The following is a 24,201-nucleotide window of genomic DNA, read 5'->3' as shown; positions in this document are numbered from 1 at the left end:
GATGTGGTACCAAATTGTGAAACGCTAAAATTAAACATCAAGCGATGAAGAGTCAGAAATTGTAAAAAACATATCAAAATATGATAATTTTAAAAGTATTGTTTCAAAATGTTTTTCTGTGTTAATGTACACAGAAAAACCTATAAACATGTTCAAACTGAAAATCAGGAGTAGCTCCATTGAAAAGAACATAGAGATTTGAATTTGAATGATGCCAAATTTTGCTTAGTTGTAGAAACTAATGGCTCTGTACAGATTCTTCTGGAAGAGGAGTGCAGAGAGAGGTTCTGTGCTCTTGTCGCTGTTATCCAGTGAGAGAACAATGTGGGAATAGAACCACAGAATTATAGAATGGCTAATGTTGGAAGACACCTTAAAGATCACTTAGTTTCAAGCCTCCTGCCCCGGGCATGGACACTCCTACTTTCCTCTAACTGGGCATTAAATCAAGTTGTTAAAAGTGCAATTCAGCCTGGACTTGAACACTTATAGTGTTGGTGCATCCACAACTTCTCTGGGCAACTCGTTCAGGTACCAGCCTCAAAATAAAGAATACATTCCCAATATATAATCTAAACTACACTCCATCAGTTTGAAGCCATTGCCTCTTGTCCTCTCTTACCCAACTCCATGTGGTCTTAGGTAACCCAAAACATTATTGTACTCCATAGCTATCTGTGCCCCAAAAAACACTTACTGTCTCTTTATGGATCCAGTGCTGCAGCCAGAACTAGAATCCTGGGGAGGGAGTTGTGGGGAGAGAAGAGGGTTGTTGCTAATATCCCTTTTTAATTTGGAGACTGGAAGCAGGGAGTGTTCTCTTTCGTGAAAGCATTTGCTCTCAAAATACTCTGAAGGAGCCTCCTTTTGAAGGCTCTGCTTTGGAGAGGGTTGCTTCAGGTGGTTGGGTTCTGGACTTGGAACAGCCGCCACTCAGAAAAGTGTATTTCACAAGCAAAAAATCTTCTGCAGTGACCTTTGAAAACTCTACGGGCAGCATGGAGCTTGAGCCAGACCCTGAGGCCAGCTCTTTCCCCTGGACACACCAGCTGCTTGGCAGACAGGAGCATCAACACTGGTGCACGTGGCAAGAGAATGCAGCGAGTGACAGAGTTGACCCCACATGCGCCAGGAAGTCTTCATCTGCCATTAGTACTGCTCTGTATCTTATAATTTCTCATCAGGGTTTGCTGCCGTCTGTTGTCTCCCAGACTGTGTTGCTGCCTGCAAAGGCCGGCATCCAGGGGAGAGGGTTTGTTCTTTTCTCTTTGTCTCCCCTCACAGAGTCACCTGCACCATCCCAAAAAGGCCTTTCCAACATTTTGGAATTCCGGCATTCTCTTCATTCTAAGAGAGTATGTTTTGGAAATTCTGTATCTAGTGATTACTTACTGGTTTTTTCTGTTGGGGTTTCATTTGTTAGCAAACCGTCATTTCTCCATTTACACCTGCTAGTCCTTGTTTTCTCCTTATTTGTGGAAAGAGATTCGTTAAACCTATAAAGGGGGACAACCCATTTTAGACTGTTCCCTTTAGACTGTCTTAAACCAAGACATATGCTCTAGTAAATAGCTGCTCTCATCTTTCTTGTAGGCTCCCTTTAGGTACTGGAAGGCCACAATTAGGTAGCCCTGAAGACTTTTGCTCTCCAGGCTGAACAAACTCAATTCCCTCAGTAGAGGTGCTCCAGTCTTCTAATAATCTTGGTAGCCTCCTCTGGGCTGACTCCATTGGGTCTCTGTCCCTCCTGTGCTGGGAGCCCAGGGCTGGATGCAGTGCTCCAGGTGGGTCTCAGCAGAGCAGAGCAGAGGGGCAGAATCCCCTCCCTCCCCTGCTGCCCATGGGGCTCTGGATGCAGCCCAGGACACGTTTGGCTTTCTGGGCTTTGAGTGCCATGGCCGGGCCATGTGCAGCCTCTCACCCACAGCACCCCCAAGCCCTTCTGGGCAGGGCTGCTCTGGGTCTGTTGATTCCCAAACTGGGTTAATTCCAGGGGTTGCCCCAACCCAGATGCAGCTGCAGAACTTGGTCTTGTTAAACCTCATGAGATTCCCATAGGCCCATTCCTCGAGCTAGTCCAGGTATCTCTGGATAAACTGGCATCCTCTCTTCAGGTGTGTCAGCTTGGCATCATCTGCAAACTTGCTGAGAGTTCACTCAATCCCTTTGCCTATGTCATTAATGAAGATGTTAAATTACACTTGTCCCAGTATGGACCCCTGAGGGATACCACTTGTCACTGATGTCCATCAGTTGACCACTGGATGTGATTGTCAAATCCATTCCTTACCTACTAAACAGTCCACCCTTCAATCTCATGTGTCTCCTATTTCAAGAGGAGGATGTGTGGGGGATTATGTCAAAGGCTTTATAGAAATCCAGATAAATGAAATCTGTAACCCATCCCTCATCCACTGATGTGGTCGTTCCATCATGGAAAGTCAATAGTTTAGTCAGGCAGGACTTACCGTTGGTAACTCTGTGCTGGATGTCCCAAATAATTTCCCCCTCCTCCAAGTGCCTCAGCACAATTGCTAAGAAAATCTGTTCCATGATCTTCACAGGCATAGAGGTGAGATTGACAAGTTTAGCAGTTTCCAGGTTTGTTCTTTTTTCGTTTTTTAAAAATGGGAATGTTTCCCTTTTTCCGGTCGCCTGGAACATCAACTGACTGCCATAACCTTTCAAATATGATGGAGAGCAGCTCGGGAACTTCATCAGTCAATATCTTCAGGACTCTGGGATGCATATCATCAAGTCCAGTGGACTATGAAGACTTCACTCATGTCCGGTGAGATTCTAGCCTTCTTTTCATCTTTGCATCTCTTTTTAATCTTCCCCCATGACCAGCATAAAAATAATGTGAGAAACTTGTTAATCTTGCTGAACTTAAGTCTTGGAACTACAGTCCAAATGAGACTTTCTTTATATAAAATAGTAATGAAAGACTGAGGATGGGTGGAAATTATGTATTGCAGTAGGGAGGAAATACAAACTTTAATATCAAAACCACTTTTTATGGTTTATGTGAGAAGATAGAAAGCGAAGTTAAAATTAGAATTTAAAAAAATCACTGCTAAGCAATATGGCCTGATAATTTAACTTTCCTTTAGTCAACATCTTACAACATATTTTACTGTGGGATCTGGGATCTTAATATGAATATTAAGGTCTCTAAGAAAATAAAAACTGTGAGTGTATCTACAGAACACTTCATTCCCTACTGTAAAGCAATCTAGTTTTGCTGACAATTTTTATTAATAATTTTTGTCAACTTCTACATTCTGTTAAATTTTACTTCTCTAATAACATTCATAACCTGGCATATGGAAAGCACACAACTGCTGATGAAACAGCAGCCCTGTTGTTATTATCTGGAGGCTGGATAAAGTCAAGACAGAGTAAAATTGTGTCTGAAAGAAGCAGGTCAGGGAACGTGGAGAGCATAACCAGTCTGTGGTTCGTATGTACTAATATCTGCTAATTGTAACCAAGTAAAAGATTCTAGTGGTAAGCACATAATATACTGACACATGTTTATCATAGGTTAAAAAAAAAACCAAATTCTTCTGATTATAGCATTTCAGATTTTTACTAACATAAAAAAAAATCAAGTAAACTGTTTACTACAAAATGCCATACACGATACCTTTCATAATTTAAATACTAGTTAAGCTTTGTTCATCTATTTAATATTCCTAACATCCTTTCACTGATATGAGGAAAGGAATAGTAAGTGCTTGCAGTTTTAACTTCCCTTGTCAATTAGGCCAAGGTCAGGGACCTATATACTCATGAAATTAAACAGATGAAGGAGCAAGGGAAAAGAGGAATATTTACAATTTTAAATCCAAGGAGTGATGACAGCAATGCTCTTTTTTTCTGAGAAATTCTTGTAATTACTTTGCTTTCAACAGAAGACCAATTTCCTTACTGAAGATAGGGTACAATTTTTTGTGAGAGATGGACAAATTGAATATGCTGGCAGACTGTCTGAATTTTGCTTTCTGAAGTGCTTTTGAAGAGAAATGATGGCTTTTTTATTATGGCAATGGCATAGAGGTTTTTTTGAGTATGTGTAATTACATAAATTCAAGGGCTTGTAATTATACATCTATTTATACTGAAAATTCTTCTAATTTGATTTTTCTATTTCTATCATGATCTAATGTCTTGTTTTGATGTTTATTCCTGTTACTAAACATACTAAAACTCCTTCTCTGAATGTCCTTGCCTTTGAACTGAATATAAAAAGCAAATAAAAATTATTTCCAGAAGGCTATAGACAAAGAGTCCAACATAAAAGGAAACTTCCTGCTTGAAGGTGATGGAAAAGGAGAGTTTCATGCATCTAGAATTGGGCTAAAATATAAGTTGTCTTTCCAAGATATTCTAAGTCTGAAACAACGAAACAGTAACTGTGTGGTTGGTTCATCATTAGTTCAAATCTGAAGTATTGTCAAGCATGAAAAAGAAGACTGAGAATGAAAAATATTGTAGCATTTGATGCAAGTAATCTCAGTCTCAATGAAAATGGCTTCTACAATACCTAGAAAAGTAGAGATTATTTATAGTAGGAAATTACTAAATATTTACAAAACAAAACAAAAAAATCCTGCCATTTTCTCCAATGTTTTGTACAGACCTTTTATACTGGAAATCCTCAGTCTCTTGAAAGTGTCTCTTGAACAGTGACTCAAGATACCAACAAAAAAAAATGTAGAATCATGTATGATCTATTGCATAACTTTATTTCTTAGTGCAAAATAAGAAATGAAAAATGCTACAAAAATAATTTGTCCCAACTACTATGTATGATGAAAATTACAACCTCTTCCCACAAAACATGTTCCCACAAAACATGTCAAAAACCATAAACATGTCATATTTATACCTATGTGGCTTTCTACTAAGACTCTGGAATTCAGATTTAATTGCTTCTCATTATCCTTTGTATTTCACTTTTTTTAATCTCATAGTGATCAAGTATGCTGTACATATTTTTTAGACATAATCAGTTTTAAGACAGTAATATCATAAAGCTTATATTGTACTCGTGGAAATTAAGGACAAATAAATAAGAGCAAAAGAAATTAAATACTTGTATTGTTTTGCAGCTATAGGAGGATTCAGTTCATTGGTTAACTAAGAATAGTATGGCATGGTAACTCCAAAAAATACTACCAAGCATATGAAAACACATACAAAGCACAATACAAGAAATGCAATGGGGGAAGCAAAATGGCTGGGTATGATTTATGTTAATAACTTTGGAAACATATAAAAACATGGTGAAAGAAAATAATAAATTAAAAGCTTATTGATCAGTATACAAAACATATGAAAACGTTTGCTGCAACAGAGGAGTAGTGTTAAACACTAAAATGCCTGAATCAAATCAGATAAACAAGTTCACTGGATTAATAAAGAAAATAGGATTAGTATGGATTGCGATTTCTCACCTAAGTAGGAAAGCACAGGATTTTTAAGACTATAATACTGACAGGGGACCTAAGATGGTGACTGTGCCTGTGACATACTGTGGGAGACCAAGAAACCTAAGAGCAAGAAGCAAACAATGATGTAAACCAGGTAAATTACATAGAGGTGTGTTGTGAGGTAAAAGTTTATGATATTAAAATGGATTATTTCAGTGACTTCAGTCAGGAAACCCACAAGTGGAGAAAAAGCTCTTGAGTCAGTACTCAGCAAAGTACAGAACATAATCCAAATTTATATTAAGGAACTAATATGCAGCTGTGTCCATCATGTCCTTTACTTCATGTCCAACGCAAAAAAAATGATATATTCACCAATCTAGCGTTTAATTTGAAGAAAAAAATTAATCAAATGAGTGACCTTGTTAAAGAGTATTGGCTTATGAGTGTCTTGAAGACTTTTCAGTGGCACCATGAGAAGCTGTCAGAAAAAAAAACCAAAACTAAACAGAAGGAGCTTTCTTTACAGAAGATATATTGGAAAATCTGTTTCAGATGCATGTAACAGTAGAAGATCTGGAACAGAATAACAAAATTAACTATTGCAAATTGCCACAATTAAAGGAAAAGGACTCAGTAGTTTTGAAGGGACACACTTCCTAAATCACTAAATTATTAGTGTTGATGTGCAACCCATCTCAATTGCAGCATTTTCTAAAGCAGGTGTAACATGCCTGGGTTCCCCTCCTTTAGCCCTAAATGTAAGATAAGTACTAGCTCCTTTTCCCACTCATTTGCAGTCTGACAACATTGCAAATTAGTTCAGTTCACTGTGGGAAAAGCTGCAGAACAGAACAGCCAGAGCAAGACAAGATAAGTGAATATTAAATGCCAACTAAACAGACAATTCATTCAATTATTTCAGCAGTATCTTAGAAAAGTAACAAATCATACAAAACCAAGAAACACTGAATCAATAGTATCCTGAGATTTAGCGCTCTCATTCCCTCACAACTACTGCTTTTGCTACTGGTTCAACAACTTAATGGACTCTATGAACTTAAATGGTGTTTCCGATGAAACTGAGTCTGTGAATCTATGACCCTAACACTGTGCCTCTTGCTTAACTATTAGAATCAATTCAACAGCATTGCATTTTGTTTCAGCATCAATAACAAAATTTGAATTGTATCACCCATCCCTACATTCCTGAGAGGGATAGTTTAACAAGTAATTAGTAATTTATACATGTGAAGTAATCTACAGAATGGAATGCAAGGAATTTAAGAGAGATAAGGAAGATGAATAAAAGAAAATGCAAGTATTTTTTAACTATGGAAATTAATAGAAAAAATGTCATAAATATACTTGGACAAAGAATACACAGAATTATTCTTTAAAGATGCTATCAAGAAGCCACAATAATAAATAACTAATAATATACTTGCAAAAAGTAATTATTCTACTAAATAGAGGTTTCTCATACCACAGAAAATAATTATTAATTTAAACATCTTCCAAAAATAGACATACTTTTTGTAAGGTTTTTTATTCTTTTTTTAAACCCAACAAGGCAATTGGCTGCATTATTTCAAAAGGACTTATCATGATTTTAAACAGATGAAAATTCAGATTTATAAATTTAGACTATCTTCTAATAATACTCACAGTTAGAAAAAAAGGAGTGAAAGTCAATATACAGAAGGAGCAGAACTTAGGTACAAATTCTGCACTCAGTGATCCTGGTATATTCATTCTTCCATTAATAATAGAGCTTTTAATCATATCCTCTCAAGACCCATAGAGTTGTTCAAAAAACAAGACCATAAACCCAAAGCCTTACCAGTTCTATTGCTTCAGAAAAAGTAAAATTCACTGCATATTTAAATAGTACTCAGTAAAAATTGGTTATATTAGACCCTATGCAAACTTAAAATTATCAGTAAAGACTGAAATTATAAAGGGACAGCAAATCAGTGTGATCAGTAGATGGTTAATGCTTAGGAAAATGCTGAAATCCAAAGGAAGAGATTTCATGGCAAGAGAACAGAACCACTGGAGAGTCCTAAGAACAGGAATCAGTCTTGAATATCTTGATGGGCTAGACGGCTGAACTCAGTGAATTATAATCAATGGCTTGATGCCCAAATGGAGACCAGGGACAAGTGGTGCCCCTCAGGAGACAGTGTTGGGATCAGCACTGTTCAACATCTTTGTTGGTAAGAGGGGCAGGGTATCGAGGGCACCCTCAACAAGTTCACTGATGACACCGAGCTGTGTGGTGTGGTCCTCTCTGGAGGGAAGAGAGCCATCCAGAGGGACTGGACATGTACAAGATAGGCTTGAGAGGTGGGTCTGTGTGAACCTTGTGAAGTTCAACAAGGCCAAGTGCAAGGTCCTGCACCTGGGTCATGGTGATCCCCAGCACAAACACAGGCTGGGGGGAAAATTAATTGAGAGCAGACCTATGGAGGAGGACATGGGGTTGTAAGGGAATGAGGAGTTCAATTTAACCCAGTGACATGTGATTGCAAGCCCAGAGAGTCAGCTGTGTCTGTCAAAGAATGATGTGGCCAGAAGATCAAGGAAAGTAGTAAGCAGTTCTCCTCCTCTGCTGTGGTCTTGTGAGACTCTACCTGGAATGGTGCATTGATCTCTCCAACATAAGGACTCACGTGCTGGAGCCAAACTGAGAGTTGAGGATATTCAGCCTGGAGTGACAGGACAAGGGAGAGTGTCATTAAATTAAATGTGTGTACATTTATATTACACACCAGGCAGGAATTATTCACTGGAAAGGTTGTCAGGCATTGGAACAGGTTGCCCAGAGAAGTTGTGGATGTCCAGTCCCTGAAGCTGTTCAAGGCCAGATTGGAAGAGACTTTGAGAAATCTGGTCTAGTGAAAAGTATCCCCACCCATGACAGCAGGGTAGGAACTCGGTGATATTTAAGATCCCTTCCAAAATAAGCTATTCTACGATTCTGTGATAATAAGGTGGACCAGATGATCATTGTAGGTCCCTTCCAACTGAGGTATGCAATCAAAAAATTGCAGAACTTGAAACACAGTTGTTTACATTTTTGGAAAATATTTTCAGGCTGCTAGCATCCTACCCAGTTCCTTTCATCAAGGTACACAGACTGCAGACATGCCAAGGAAAAGAAATTTCCAGGGAATTTTTACCTGAAATTAAGTAATCAAAGACATTAACACAGTTGCATGGGAAAGCTGAGTTGAACATTACTACGGAAAAAAAAGTTGCATCATTATAAAACAGACTAGAATATATATTTTAAAAAATCCTGCCAGACCTGTTTCTGGGATTGTCAAAATGCCAGTGAATAGATAGGAAATTTAAACAGAACCTTGTTAAGAAAATGTCATGCACCAGAGTCATGTACATATGCCAGATTATTAAGGTTTATGAGTGGCTCACATAGTCAGTAAAACAGGAACTTAAGTATCTAATATCTGTCATTCCGGCAGACCTAATACTTGTTATAACCTGTCTAAGTGTCTGCCAAAACTGAAGTCTAATATTTGAAAGGAGTTTTAGAGGGAAGAGCATGTGTTTGACTTGCAGAAGTAGGGTAGTATCACTTGTGTCTATTACAGTGCAAAATATGCATGTAATTAGTTTTTTTTTTCCGCCTTGTTCTGCTGAAGGTTGCATATTATATTTTTAGAAGATTCAAAAGTTACATAATTTGAAAATTCTTGGACAAAGTCCCAGGGAGACATTCACCTTGTGTGTAATGAACGTGCCCTGCTAGACAGTGTAGGATCTGCAAAATACACCTAAAATGATATGCTAAGGAATTCAGTAGGCTTGAATTTCACAATCCTGAACATTTACGATCATATCAGACATCTGACTAAAGGGATGACTGGATGAGATATATTTGCTTTTCTAACTGTGATTCTGGCTGTCTAAACACCACATCATTCTGTTAAATAGAGTGTTTCTAACCTCAACTCTTAGAAGTTCTATTACCTCAAAGAGAAATCCGCTGGGAGAAACAAGTAACACTGACTTAACAGCAAGAACCTCTAGTCCAATCTCACAAGCACTGGTGTGTAAGACATGCCAAGTTAACTGTGCTTTGTATCTGAGCTCAGCTCTATAATCAAAAGAATACTCAAAGATTTCATTTCCACTTTGAAAATCACATTAGCAAATACAATTTTCTAGGTAACTACAGCCTCAGTAGATCCTGAAAGAAAAAACCCAACTACAGTACCTATAATGAAAATTAATTCAAGTGCATGTACTAAGAAAGAAACCTAATAACAAAAAATCCCCCTCTTTAATACAAATGCTGTAAGAATTAAAATGGAGGACAGCTATATCAGTGTTTGTATGCACTACAGAAATCAAAGACATATCTATATTAGTATTACTGATTTCAGTTAAAAAAACTCTCTATCAAGTCAAAAACAAAAAAGAACAAAACCCCAAAAACCAAAAAACAAACAAAACAAGAATACAAAAATAACAGAAGGAATTCACACAGGAATTTTAATACAACATTAAAAGTACAAGGAAAGGTGTAGAAAAAAACACCATACAAAAGAGAAAAAAAGTCTTAGACTCTGTAACTTAGAAAGGAGATAACAATGTGGACAACAAATGATGCAGTGAAAATATACTGGGCTGCTATGAGTCAGAAACTGTAAATACCAAAGTGAAAAAAGAAATGCTAGAAGTCAGCATTGCAGTGCTTGTCTTGTTTACTATCAGGCTGAACATGATATGAGCTTTTCAGATACCTCATATCAGTACTCTTACGACTGAACTAAGCTGTGTATCAGGACATGCAATTAACATTACTCAATATCCCAAAAGTCTCTTGCTTCCCCTTACAGTATATTCAAGGTCCTCCCTATGTTCTCAACAGATGCAATCATATCCACACCCTAAAATTTTATCCAATTTCTTTTTTGTACTTTCTCATGCAGTATCCATCGAATACTGACTATTCAGAAGACACTGTCGGCTACTTGCGCCACTATTAATCTATAAGCCTCTCTGTATTTTTTTCCTTCTTGTTCACCTTTACTCAAGAGTAACATTCACTATTACTTCATTTTCTACATTGCCCTCAACTGAGCAGTCTCTGCCTCACAAGAAGCAAGATCCCAACATAAAATTTTCTTCATTAAGATGATTGTTCTGTAAATGCAATATTCTTGCCTTTTTCTGTGTAGAATGAATTATGAACCCGAATCACAGGCTGAATATATGAAAAATTAACAGCTTTGATCCAGTCCAGCCATTTCTGTGTTTTTGTACCTTAAAGGACTTAAATACCTTGTCCCTAGGAAGTAGAACAGTTTTATGTTAGCAACCATGCACCTCAATATAAATCCTAAGCATCAAGCACTAAAATAATCACCTTCCGGGATGTGGACCTGTTACTACCCTTAAAAAGCAGAACTGGTAATCCAAATTATCCTCCGTGTGTTTTTCTCAGGCTGAAGAAGGCTGAATATTATTACTTCTGAAGAACATAGTATCTCTCAGAGGAAGCATCACCAGTATTTACTCAGCTTTACCTAATTTTCAAACAGCAAAGAATGTTAGTAAATCAATTGAATTTTCTCTTTTTTTTTTCTATTAATAATTTTCTGGACTTGATGCGATCACTTCTGAAACATTAAACTGATACCAGTGCTTCAAATAAAAGTAACAGTGGAAAACTATTGCATGTTTTATATAGTTTCAATCAATAATCTGCAAAACTGCACAACACTTAGCAAGTGATCAAGAAGCCCAACAGGCACTGAGACTTCCCCAAACATCTCCTTTTTAAACTGTCTGAAAATTATATTATAAGGTAGCATGTCATGCATTGTTGACAAGTATTACCAGCTTTAACAGGTAATTAAACCAAACTACTTTGATTCTGAAATGAAGCACCTTCCCTATTTATAGTCAGCTGTGAGTGCCACACTTCACTTTCTTTCAGTGCAGAGCTACAACTCTGCAGTTCTGTACATCTACAGCAGCTTCTGGCTTGCTAAGCTAGGATGTGGACAGGCATGGGAGGAGGCATTTTGCTAATGCTCCCTGCTTGAGAGCATCATTTGTTGTTGCCTGAAAGATGAAGTGAGCCATAAGGGAGGACCCATAAGCACTGTCTAGCTTGCATGCTGCTTTTGGATAACAGTAAGCTTCAATGCAACATGATTAACTACTGCTGCTGTGTACTTAGGTCAGAAATGCAAGATGTGGCCAGGGGTGTGTATTCTATTGCCATCTGTTAGAGGTGGGGCAGTTATCTTATGTTAATTGGGACACCTGTTAAAACCAGGTGGGGCAGTTTTCTTTATCTCTTCCACAACCCATCCTCTCTCTGGGAAGATATCTTCTGTTAACCGGCCATTGAGTGTCACTGCATGAGTGACAAAATTGCATCATCCCACTGTGAGATGTTCCGTCCAGGGGGAGGAGCCAAGGATTCCTACCTGACATTGATATAATCTGACATTTCAAACACCACAGGCAGCCTCTTTCCAGAGGAGCAGCTTTCTTTTCCACTGGCTTTCCAGAGGAAGACCAGGCCCATCTACACCACCCCTGGACCTCCAGAGGAAAACTACACCCCTCTACAGGCTCACTGCTTCAACAGAACCACACCTGTCACTGCAGGAGGGCTGCAGCCGCTATTTAATGGGACTGCTGCCAACAACCTGACCCACAGGGTGTCAGGTCATATTCTGACTCTGTCAGTGTTGTTTTGTATTACTGCAATTTTATTTTTTTCTAATAAAGAACTGTTATTACTACTCCCAGATCTTTGCCTGAGAGCCCCTTAATAATTCAGAGGGAGGGGGTTTACATTTTCCATTTCAAGAGAGGTTCTGCCTTCCTTAGCAGAGACCTATCTTTTCAAACCAAGAAATGCTGTCAAGGAGTTTGACTTGAAGGAGGATATGAACTCAAAGATAGCGATAACAGTCTTATTATTAATGTTTTGGGTTGATTCTACATCTAAGTTAAAACTGGGCTGTAAATTGAAAATGAATATGTAAACCACACATACTTACACAAAAAAACACACCCACAGTGAGCTGATTTTAAATAATATCCATACATATTAAAGCCTATGGCTATTTTTCTATTTGTTTTATTATTTCTGTATACAAAACAATAGCAAAATAAATACTAATGGAGCAAACGACAAAAAATGCAGTCAAGTATGTAGAGGAAGTACAAATATGTGGATATAAACATCTTGCATCATCTTCCATAGAAAAAATAGGGGAAGGAATTTGCAGAAGGATGAGATACTCTTGATTAGTTGTTAGTGTCTTTGATTTCTCTTAGGATTACCAATCCCTTCCTACTTATTACTGCAGTGGCACAAAAATATCTACTAAATGTACACTTAGTTGTTCACAGGTAGCTGCTGTGGCTGACAGTCTTTGTCTTAAAACTGATGGGCAACAGCATATTGCTATATGTCCTTTTTTTTAGGAAACCACACATCAGTTAATACACACATCATAGCATCTGTATTTCATAATCTGAATAAGTGTATTACACAGGTGGGTGGACTCATCCAAACATATTCAGAAAGTGATTTATGGCTATTAAGTTACCCTAATGAGAAATATAACTCTTAAACATGTAGATCAGAAGTCTAGAAGTAAATTACAAAAAAAAATCATAGAAAAAGTAAGCATCCAATATACAGATTTAAATATTTATCTAATGTACAATACTCCAAATTAAAAATATTACAATGCAGTGCAGAAATAATCAATTCAGACCATTCAGATAAACACATAAACTTGTAATAGCAATGCAATTAATGTTCCATAATCTATGGGGATATAATTCACAAGAACTCAATTTGAGAAGACCACCAGCTAAATTAGAGCTTGGACACTATGCTTTTATTAATTTCTGTTAAAACTACTCTTATGGTTAAAACTACTATTACTGTTAAAACTACAGTTCTCTGTTCAGTCTTTTGACATCAGCAGCAGCAAACTAAACACCTGAGGTCTTCCATACCCTCATTTTTTTTCTCAGGTTTGTTGTCAATACATTACAAATGTCAACATTTTGATTTTGTATACTGTTCTTGTATTTTACAGTACTGTCAAGCTGAAAGAGGAAGAAAAATCAGACATGATTGAAGTATTGCAAGTCTAGTTCTCGTCTCCCGCATATTGATACTATAGAATTAAACTGACTTCACATGAATATTTTTCCAATGACTACTTCTGAATTCATATCTGGATTTGATCAAAGAAACTAGATGCCCATGGCACATTGTATTTAGAATAGACGGACCAAAGTTACACCAGCAATTTAAAATGGAATGAGAAAATTGTATTTGCCAGCATTTGACAAGGAAGAACAGATATCTACCAAACAAGTTGGAACACCTGGACACGTGGCTGTGGGCCATGCACAGATGGCCTGCTGTAAATCAACAGCTTCAGAAATATCTTAGACTTGTTATGCACTCATGGATCTGTTGCATGGCACATGTACAGGGAGGATGACATGTCCTGGATTCACCTAACACACTCCATGAGCCAGGAAAGGTTGATCTGGCTCTTTATCTACAAACAAAACAACTGGGGAGGCTGCTGCTGCTATCACAATTGTTCAGGATGGCAGATTATCCAATAAAGCAGCAGGGTAGTAGATAACTTGCAGTAATTTACTGGAACATTGTTAAACTAGTTAGTTGGTTTAAAGAAAAGAGAAAAAGGAGTTGGATTCTACTTATTGTTTTCTGAATTAGTCATTACTGATTACTTGTATTAGTCAAGGTCATTCATATTAGTGAGCTCTAATAGAGGGTGGACCGAGAGAAAATAAAGACAGATTTATTTGTAAAAATTAAGAAATAGCAAGAACGGGAAAAAGTCTGAGATGCAGATAATATATTAAAAAAAGTATTCAGCTTGTACCTGACATGAAAACTAAAAGTAAAAAATTAATAATACAAGAAGAAATAGGAATGAGAAAGGTATGCTTCATAATCCTTTAACTTTGCAAATTAATGTTCTGTTCATTTTTCTCCCAGAATTTATGCTGCAGTCTTTTAAGTCAACTTCTGCATGTATTCTAAAAACTTTCATGTTTTTCTATTCTTAAATATGTGAACATTAAATATTTAAAGTATTGAATATGCTCTCATCTCTAACTTTTCTATTGTGCATTCTACATAGTTAAGAAGGCTGACATCATATTGAAACTCACAGCAGCAGACAAGTCTTCATTGTCCTCTTGCTTCATTTATTCCCCTGATGTTCTGATAGAAAATATCATATTAGGAAAGTGGCTACTCTCAGAAATGAAGCAACGAAATCAGGTCACTTTCAAGTGTTCTATAATGGCTTCAAATATGCTGCAAAAAGCCTGAACTCGCTTTGATATGAGGTATCTTTATTATTTATTATACAAAGAATTTTCCTGTAACTTCGATGAAATGGTAAAGACAATATTTTTGAGACAAGTATTGTCAGCCCAATTATTTTAAATAATCAGATATAAAAATAATGAAATGCAGGAGCACTGATAAAAAGGACTGGGATGGCAGGAAAGAATAACCAAAATTAAAAATAAAGAGTAACCAAATTAACGCTGGCTGGCTTTGGCCAGAGGTTTAGATTAACCTAAAGGTAAAAACAAAACACTAAGAAAGAAAATATATCACAAGGTAATGTTAGAAATCAAGTAATTATCATAATCAGACATCTCATTTCATACTTTGCGTCAGATGCTTCATTCTCAGCACAAAACATTGGGACAAGTAATAAAAAAGGTTCATCTGACATTGTCTGCAGAGGAACTAATACTGATTTTAAGTTTTTTTTTTTTATAATGGACATGTAACACAAAAGATACTTAAAAATATAATGGTTGATAATGCAGATTAATAATTAAAACTTAGGGCTAATTAAGAAAGGCATTAAATCACATTTGATGTTACACAACAATACAAGAAAGAAAAGAACAATAAACTCCAGAGATCCTGCCAAACCATGTTAAATGTAGTTGCTCCTTCATTCTTATTTTTTATGAAAATTCAACTAATGTATAATAGTCTATTTTTCGTTAGAAAAAGCAAAAATAATTTAATGATTAAAAAGAAGTTTAACTTCTTTTAATACAAAAACTGGAATGAAATTATTTGTCTATATTGTAGGTTTTACTTTAGTAACACATGCATCAATATTTACTACTAAAGAAGAACTGTGCTGAAAACTGTTGGCAACTACTCCACACCCCAAAGTGCTATAAACTTTGTTTCTTATTACTGTGACTTTAATGTACTTTTATACGGCTATATTTTTGTGTGAATTTTCAACAAAGATAGAAGAGACTCCAGAGTTCATCATAATTTAATGATCTCTTCCACATTAATAGCTCACATGAAAACTCTATCATTTAGTTGATAAAAATTTTACTTACACAAACGGAGCCTTTTAATCCATCTAACTGAGAAATGCATTCACTTCTTAGAATACTCCAAGTCTGATACTTATACCAGGCATACTGCAGGTATGCTTTTACTTGTGCATATCTCCCTCACTCCTGAGGGACACTTGCAAAGTGAAGAACTGACAGATCTTGATCCTGCTAAGGTCACAGGGACTTAGCTATATTATAGCTTTGCTTAATCCTCATTGGTTTTGCCTACTGAGCACAAGGCTGTTTCCCTGACAACACAACAGCAGTCACCACAGTATCCAGAAAAACATATGATGTCCAGGTTTAAGGTATATCCCACCTGAAAAAATATTATTGAATACTATTTTCTATAGGTCATTGTAGGTAAAAAAATAAAAGCTGTGAAGATCTTCCAGATCTTCTGTTAAGCTTGTTACTATTACTTACTTCAAGGACATTCCCTAAGTAGGTTGAATACGTCTGAAACTCAGTTCTTAAATTAGTGAGTACATGGGAGTAAAAGTCACAGTAGGAAGCCATGTAATGTAAAGGAATTATTGAATGTTTATAAAAATTCCTACCAAGTGTGAAAGACAACATGAGAGAATGTAAAAAAAATACCACTTCAAAATTTAAAAAGAGGGCAGTAATTGCCAGCATAGAAAGGGAGGGACCACCTCGTGTCTAAAGTGACAAATTTGAGAACAAGTTTAAAGGTGGATATAGAAATGAGATGGTGAGAAACTACACACTGCAGCAATATTTAACATAAATACATATGGATGATGGCTATGTTTTTCAGCTTAAGAAAAGGATTTCACAATAATTAAGATAAAGTGCGAACCAAGAGAAAACAAATGCATTAGATCAGTAGCTGAATATGGAAGAATCTAGAAATTTTCTTTGGTAACTAATATTAAAAAACCCCACTGAGACAGTAAATCTAGCCAGACAATTTCTTGTACTTCACCAAAAGCATGCAGTACTACAACTCATAGAATAAATAAAATTACTTCATTAGTTTAAATTTGTTTGAACAATGCAGACAGGGTAAGTTTCTGGTGGTAGATTACTTAACTGGCCACATATCAACTAATTTAATATGAAAGCAAAATAATGTTTTTTCTTTTCATGTGTGCACTGGTTAACATAAAAATGCTCTATGTGATCATGTGTGCTCTAACTCAACTTGCACCAGGTAAATTCAGTACTAATAACTGAAACATTATGTAAGAAATGCCTACTGACAGGTGTCTGAGTGGTTTTAGCTGAGATGAAGCTAGACTGAAGAAAGGAACAAAGGAGACAGTAGCTTGACCTCATGGTTAATGGAGGAATGGCTGAGCCTGAGTCAGGCATTGCAATGGACTTTCCAGTAAAAAACATTTAGAAGACAAGGATTTAATCAATTGACAAAACAGCAGTTTGTTTCCAAGCAACACAGGTCACCAAGAATACAGCACTTCACTCATATAATTATTTTCCTATTGAATATACTTGTACATCAGTTTTCAATTTTCTTTTTCAAATACCTCAAGTGTACAAGCTTACATGACAAAAAAGATTGGGCTAGCACAACTACGAAGACAATTTCCCATGTCACTGACCTTCTATCTTGAGGAACAGCGACTTAAAATGTGAAGAAAATTATTGTGGAGTTTGGGGGGGGTCTTTTTGGCTTTGCTTACTTAGTTTTGTTTTTAAACTCCCAAAAAAAACAATGACGAAGAGTTCAATCTGACTGGCCCACATTTGTAAATTTAGGAAAATTCGGGAAGCTGAAAAAACTATCAATTCTATTGCTTTCAGAAAAAAGTGGAATGTATAATTTGACTTATTTTCCTACAGACTACATAGTAAATAAATAAATAAATACATAACTAAAAAAATTAAACTGGAACCATTGAAAGAATGCAGTAAGAGTGTCACACTACCACAAGAAATAACTCACACACTCACTCTAAGATCTAAAAGAAGAAAAAGAGGAAGTTTTATTTCTGACTTCGCAATATATAGAATTCTAAAAGTTACAGTGGATTGGAGGGTGAAATTGCCACCTCTCCAACCACACTGGTCAAACCAACAGTCCATCAATTCTCCCCTCCCACAAAGAAGAATGTAAAACAATCATTATTTACATGACAGTGCATGAGAAACTCCAGTAGAAATATGTAAACATCAGAAGGCATATAAAACTTTTCAAATAACTTTAAAACAACTTTAAAACTTTTAAAAGAACAGGGCAACATCAAGAGACAATATCAATTTTCTTAGATGCTAAGACAGTACAGTGATCAGCAAGATATAGCAGGCACAGTAACATAACCACAGTTATTTGAAGTAAGAGCATTTATTGAATACCATTTGTACTTTAGTCTCCTTGTGGTCCATGTTTTTCACTAAAATCGTGAAAAGCTATTTTGAATAAAGTAATAAATACAATAAAGTATTATAAAGTAAAAGTATACATAAAAGTAATGAAGTAATGCTTATACAAAATTGTTAGTAATTATTTTTTCATTTCAGTTCTGAGAAAGCTGTTACTTACACAGGTGACTGAACCACATAAAATGGGCACATTGAAAATATAATGAAATGAAACTAAGGGGCTTTTGGAAAATGACAGACTGGATTATTTTTAAAAAGTGTTCAGTCTGTAAAGACTATGAGCAGCTTGCATTATCAATGCTCTGAGAAATCACTGTTATAAAATATTTTACACATTTAAAAAATAAGTTAATATACAACCAAGCCATTAATTAGGCATTTTAAGCCCTAATGATGTAGTTTCAGGTAGGAGTTAGACTTTTATAAGAAATACAGCTACATTTAGAAAGAAAGCTAACAGTATTACGCAAAGTACTTACGGCAAACCCCAAGACTTAATTCTTAGAAAATTCTTTGAAACAGGTGACAGTTGCAAACATGGTTGTGCTCACATCATGTATTTTACGTCTGTACAAATGAAAAAGACTTGAGTTAGGAAAGAAAGCTAATTTTCACAACTATCTTAAAACTTAATTACTTAATTTTTGTAAGCACCTTTTCAGCTGCAAAACACAGAAAAGAAATAGCTACAAATGCTTAAAAAAAGAATAATGACTGATCTGACAAATCTAAGCTTAAAATTCTTTAAGAAGAATTACTAGCAAATAAACAATGAAAATTTTAAGTTCATTCCTTCTGGAGGAATACTGGTCAGGATAAAAACAAAGCTAAAACTACACAGGCCTTCCTGCAACAGAAGAAGGAATAAGAAATAGGAAAAGACCATGATCAGAAAGAACACAAGCACACTCAAGGTTAGATCATGACTAAAAGAAAGATTCTCACATGGTAGTTCATGCTCACACCCACTCTAGAGGAGTTCATGCTCACACCCACTCCCCAAGTCCTTATGTCCATGCAATAGTCATGTAAGAATAAAGATAGAAATTATGTTAAAATACCTTTGTACTAATACTAATGTATGGAAAACAACAAAAGTTACACTAAAATACAAGTTCCAAACAACATACTGTTCACAATTGATACTTTATTACAATGAGGACTTCAGTGAGTGGCTTTCCTAGCACATATGAGTTAACTTACAATCATTAGACCTATGAACATTTCCTCCAAATACGTGCTACTCAGGATTTCAAATCCCCACTTCTTGTTCCTAAACAACTTATTTATTTCCTCTTTTTTTGCAGAGGGGATTTCACCAATCTAGGTAGCCAAGAAATTCCTCTAAAAATTCTATTGACTATTTCCTTAAGTTACTATGGATGTATATTAATCATACTGTAGCACAGATCAGTTGAAAGATTGCATTTGTGAGACATATTCTGTGCTAATACTGTGTTAACATGGATACTGAACTGAAACTTGTCAGACTTTTCTGATTCATACACAGAATTAAATGTTTATTTTCTTCTAAGGACTCTGGTATCTCCCCATATTCTCTATAACTTCTATTTCAAAATACGTTGATTTCTTTCCTATGAAATCACAAATCTAATTAATTTTTAGCTGAAAAAGTAATGAAGAAGGTTTCAATTTACATTTTTTTCCAAAACATCTTTTATATCTTTTAACATGTTTTGTATCTACTAAATTAAATTCAATTTAAAATTAAATTTTCACCATGATTGTTAAAGAATTTAATCAAAACGAAGCATCACTAAACATTCAGAAGATAGCATGTTTTCATTGTCTACAAAGGAAAAAAAAGAGACAAAGTGGTTAAATAACTTACATCATGTTGCACAGCTGGTGGCCTGAACAGGAAAAGGATATGTTCAACACTTCTTGTTTCAAAATCTCTACATATTCTTTCAGGCTCCTTTTCCTGAAAGGAAAGTTAAGCACAGGTTAAAAAGGGACCACTAGACACAGACACTAAAATTAGACATAAAATCTTCAATTTCCTAAAAACTGATGGAGCTTCCAGCATTAGAGAATGTAATATTTAATGTGATTAACAGATTTTTCTTTTTGTCATATTTAATGATGACTTTTCAAGTGTGCTGCGGTAACTATTGGAAGTAATAGCAAACTGAACCCAAATTATCAGCATCTCCATGTATCTGTCATACAAGTTTACAATCACTGCAGTTCCAACTTCTATTTTTCTATCATAATTACTCTTAATTGCAGCAACTACTTAAAGACGTGCAAGAAATCTGCACTAATCTCAACAGTTTTACAGTAGGAATTCATGTTTAACTACCTGCTTGTCTATATATTTGGTGTTTATACTTCTCCTACATGAGAATATTTTTTTTGAATTGTAGAGTTAGGAAGGCACAGCATACTTTGCCCCTTTTCAAGAAAGGAATGAAGTTGATTTTGTGGTCAGTATATCATACAAGGAAGCATGGACATATTTTTGACCTCACTGTTCTCCCAGTAAAGTAAGCCTTATAAAATCAGTTTTGTTTTAAAATCAGTCCTAGCAGCATCTCAAACTCTTCAGCAAAGGTATATGCCATTTAGAAGTTTCAAAATTTCATCACCTTTCTAGATGCACGTGGAGAAATATAATCTACACAGAGTCTTACACAGTCTGTAAAATATGTGTAAATATCAAGTGATAGTCTCTGGTTGATAAAATTAGTCATTTCAGAGAACACTAAAACCTCAATAATAGCAAGTGATTAAAACAAGCTATCTAAGACTTTATGTAGATTTCATTTCTCTAATTACATTGAGAAGGCTGCTAAATTTTTGCAAATTTTACATGGCATATTCCATTACTGAAGAGTGAGACTCTTCTAGACTTGTTTATAAAACAAATATTGTTTATACAATGAACACATTTATTACATTGCAACAAATTTATTACATTTTCATATTGAGAGACAGTTTAAACAGTATTAAAGATACTGTACCTTTTTTCACTTTCAGAATCAAATAACACAATTAACTCCATGCCAGGAATTTTATACTTATAGCAGTTTCAGTGCTGTTAACTTAAAAACAAAATAGGTTATATTGAGATTATTAATTATCCAGTAGCCAATGTCTGAAAAGTTCAAGAATGTAGTGTTCAATGAGCTGAAATTATTAAACACATCCTAATGAAAAATAAAAGCCCATATGAATGACTAAAAAAAACCCCAAAACAACCCACAAAAAATTTCTTCAATTTTGCTGGCTGTGTATCAACTGATTTTTTGCAATCTTGATGTTCTTACATTCTGTAAAATAGTGACAGAACCAGAAAGACCTGAGCTAAAATATATTCCAACAATGTATTTGCTTCCTTTGTCAGTCTTCTGAATGTTATTAGAGAAGTCATCCCTTCCTAAGCAGAGGGATAAATATATTTACAACTGGTCAGTAGCCATCTCATCTATAAGATGCTGGGTGTGCCTAAAAACAAGACACACAGTGATAAAGCATACAAGTTAGTAAGAAATAAAGGATTCTCAACTGAGGAAAAAAATGGAATTTTAGTGATAGGTAAGAAACTCCTGTTACTTGCACAAATTAATCACAGGAAGTATCACAAGGAAATGCAGTATTTTCAAGTTTGCTTTGCCTAGGCTGTTCTATTTCAATCTCCAGAACAGTACAGATCTCTTACATTCCTTTCTGTTATCACATCTCAGTTATTGTTGTTTCCTTTCACTCTGACTAGCAAGCGACACTCTTCCAACTTCTGTCACTCCTGCCACCCCCTCAAACCAAGTTACTCTCTATCATCCACTGTCTTCTTTCTTTCTTGTCCTTTGAATGGCTCCCAATCCTACACTCCTCATTCACTCTGTTCTTAAAATCACCTCAGTTGAATGGAACCTGTTTCTGAGACCGAAGTACTATAGTTGTAATGGAAAGTGGCTTAACTTTAACTTTTTAATATGAAGCAGCAGGATACCTCCTGCCTTGTATATTAACTTTCATATATGCAATACATATACTATACTCTTGCAGTACAGGTCTTTTCATATTATTTCTTCTTTATTTAACAGTAAGAAGAGGTTCAGTTTTCAGCAGACCTAAATTTTGCAAAGGTTTGTGGTAAAGTTCAAAAGACTCAACAAAAATGCACTTCTAGAAAAGGTGGCTTCAATGGATATTGAAGTGGCTTTCATGAGGATATTTTACTGGAATTAGCTCACTATCTTGGAGAAGATACCCTAATGGAAAAACCCAAAGAAGGAGAAATGAACAAGCTGCTCTTTAGATCTCTTTCTGTGAAAGGTACAAAAAATCCATATTTGCCATCCCTGGATGGTACAAAAAAAGTATTTTATAATTTATCATATCAGCTGCCTAGAACACACATTGGAACTGCTATTCACTGGGGAAAGAAAATTTTGATTCAATTTGCTTCAAGACTGATCACATTAGTTAAGCCATGTCATTTTGATGGCTAAGAGCCAAATTTCTGTCCCATTACACTTGGAAGTGTGATGATGATGGATCTGCTGCGTAATTCACCCACAAATTATTTATCTATTGTGATAACTATGAATGCAAATAATATTATCTGCAAAGACAGACATGCATAGTTTTTCTCACTGCTATCTCAAAGATTAGAGAAGATGGCCAACAAATAATGAAAGACTGTATAATTACACGTACAAAACTTTTGATAATGCTGCCCAGTGCAGAAAACTTCTGCTGCATATTTCAAATGGCAGACTAAGAGAGATGAAGAAAAGGTGCAGCTGTTTTTTTCACAAACAAATCCATAATAACATGCAATTGAGGATTTAAACTTACATGAATTATTTCTAATATTAAGTGCCACAAAGCCTTAGCCCACTTGATGTCTGAAGAGCAACTGGCATTATCTACAGATCACTACTGATGTGATTAGCATACCAATAACTAGTACTAATATTGCTAGAGAGGATTTGTTCAATGATACAATTGTTTCATGTTCCCCTTTTGGTTCTATTGTTACTCCAGGTAGACTTATATAAAGTGAAAAGAAAAAGATGCATTTAGAAAAAAAGCTACAGTTATAGCATGTGTACTATAAAAAGTGCATCATATATACCAAAATCACTGTTGATTTTGCAAACACCTCTTCAGCTTTCAACCTTCACAAAATAACTCTTCCTGAGTAGATCCATTTCATCATATCAATCACACTCCAAAAATGCTCCTCAGTATTAAAAGGAAGCTGCCTAGGAAATAGTCCACTCATACATCTCTTCAAAATCAAGACCAAATACTTAATGGATTGAGATTTATCATCATCATGCTATCCAATTTGGCTTTAACTCCAGAATTGCAAACATTTCTTCAGATTCCAAGAACAAAGTCTGACTCATCACATATGGGGGACAGTCTGAAGTACAGAAGCAAAAATCCTCTTACTACCTTACACTTTATTGATTCACCCAGACCTGGCTACCAATGCTCTTTTACCAGCTAGGAAAAAGTCAGTCTTAACCCTGACCATAATTTGCACTTTAACTCACCTTATGGGCAATCAAGTGCTCTATAAATAAAACATTACCCAAAGCCATTTAGACTTGACCATTAGAATATAAATTCACCATCTATTTTGTTCATGCAAATAATGAGTAAAGGAAGTAAATGGAAATTAGTTTGTATTGACTTCAATTTCCGTATCCAATTATTTATCTAATCATTCTGGGACTGCATGGCTGTGTTTGCCTGATAGGAATATTAATTCCAGTGATTGTAGGAGACTGTGCACTGGAGGCAGGAAATACATTTTGCTTAGCGTTTAACACATACTCCTTCTTTTCATGTTCCTCAGAGGCTAACTTAGTAGTCTTACAGGTATACTATTCCTTATTAATTTAGAAAATAATCATTTTTTATGGCTGTGACTGCATCAAGTTTTTCCTTGATTTAAAAATCATGTACCTCA

The 24,201-nt window shown here is 35.6% G+C and overlaps 1 protein-coding gene across 1 annotated transcript in view; it reads right to left on the bottom strand.

The window, feature by feature from the left end:
• The window catches only part of PRLR (prolactin receptor), a 153,801-nt gene that overhangs the window by 114,643 nt on the left and 14,957 nt on the right, over positions 1-24,201 (bottom strand). The window contains exons 4-6 of the mRNA XM_077790214.1: positions 21,236-21,316; positions 20,101-20,193; positions 18,728-18,815 (exon numbers count right to left, since the gene is read on the bottom strand). The gene's annotated coding sequence lies outside the window, so the exon portion shown is untranslated. The remainder of the gene's footprint in view (positions 1-18,727; positions 18,816-20,100; positions 20,194-21,235; positions 21,317-24,201) is intronic.

This window comes from Lonchura striata, chromosome Z, assembly GCF_046129695.1.
Source record: "Lonchura striata isolate bLonStr1 chromosome Z, bLonStr1.mat, whole genome shotgun sequence".
NCBI classification, from domain to species: domain Eukaryota; kingdom Metazoa; phylum Chordata; class Aves; order Passeriformes; family Estrildidae; genus Lonchura; species Lonchura striata.
Note: the sequence above shows the minus strand (reverse complement) of the source record. Positions and strands in the feature narration are given on the sequence as shown.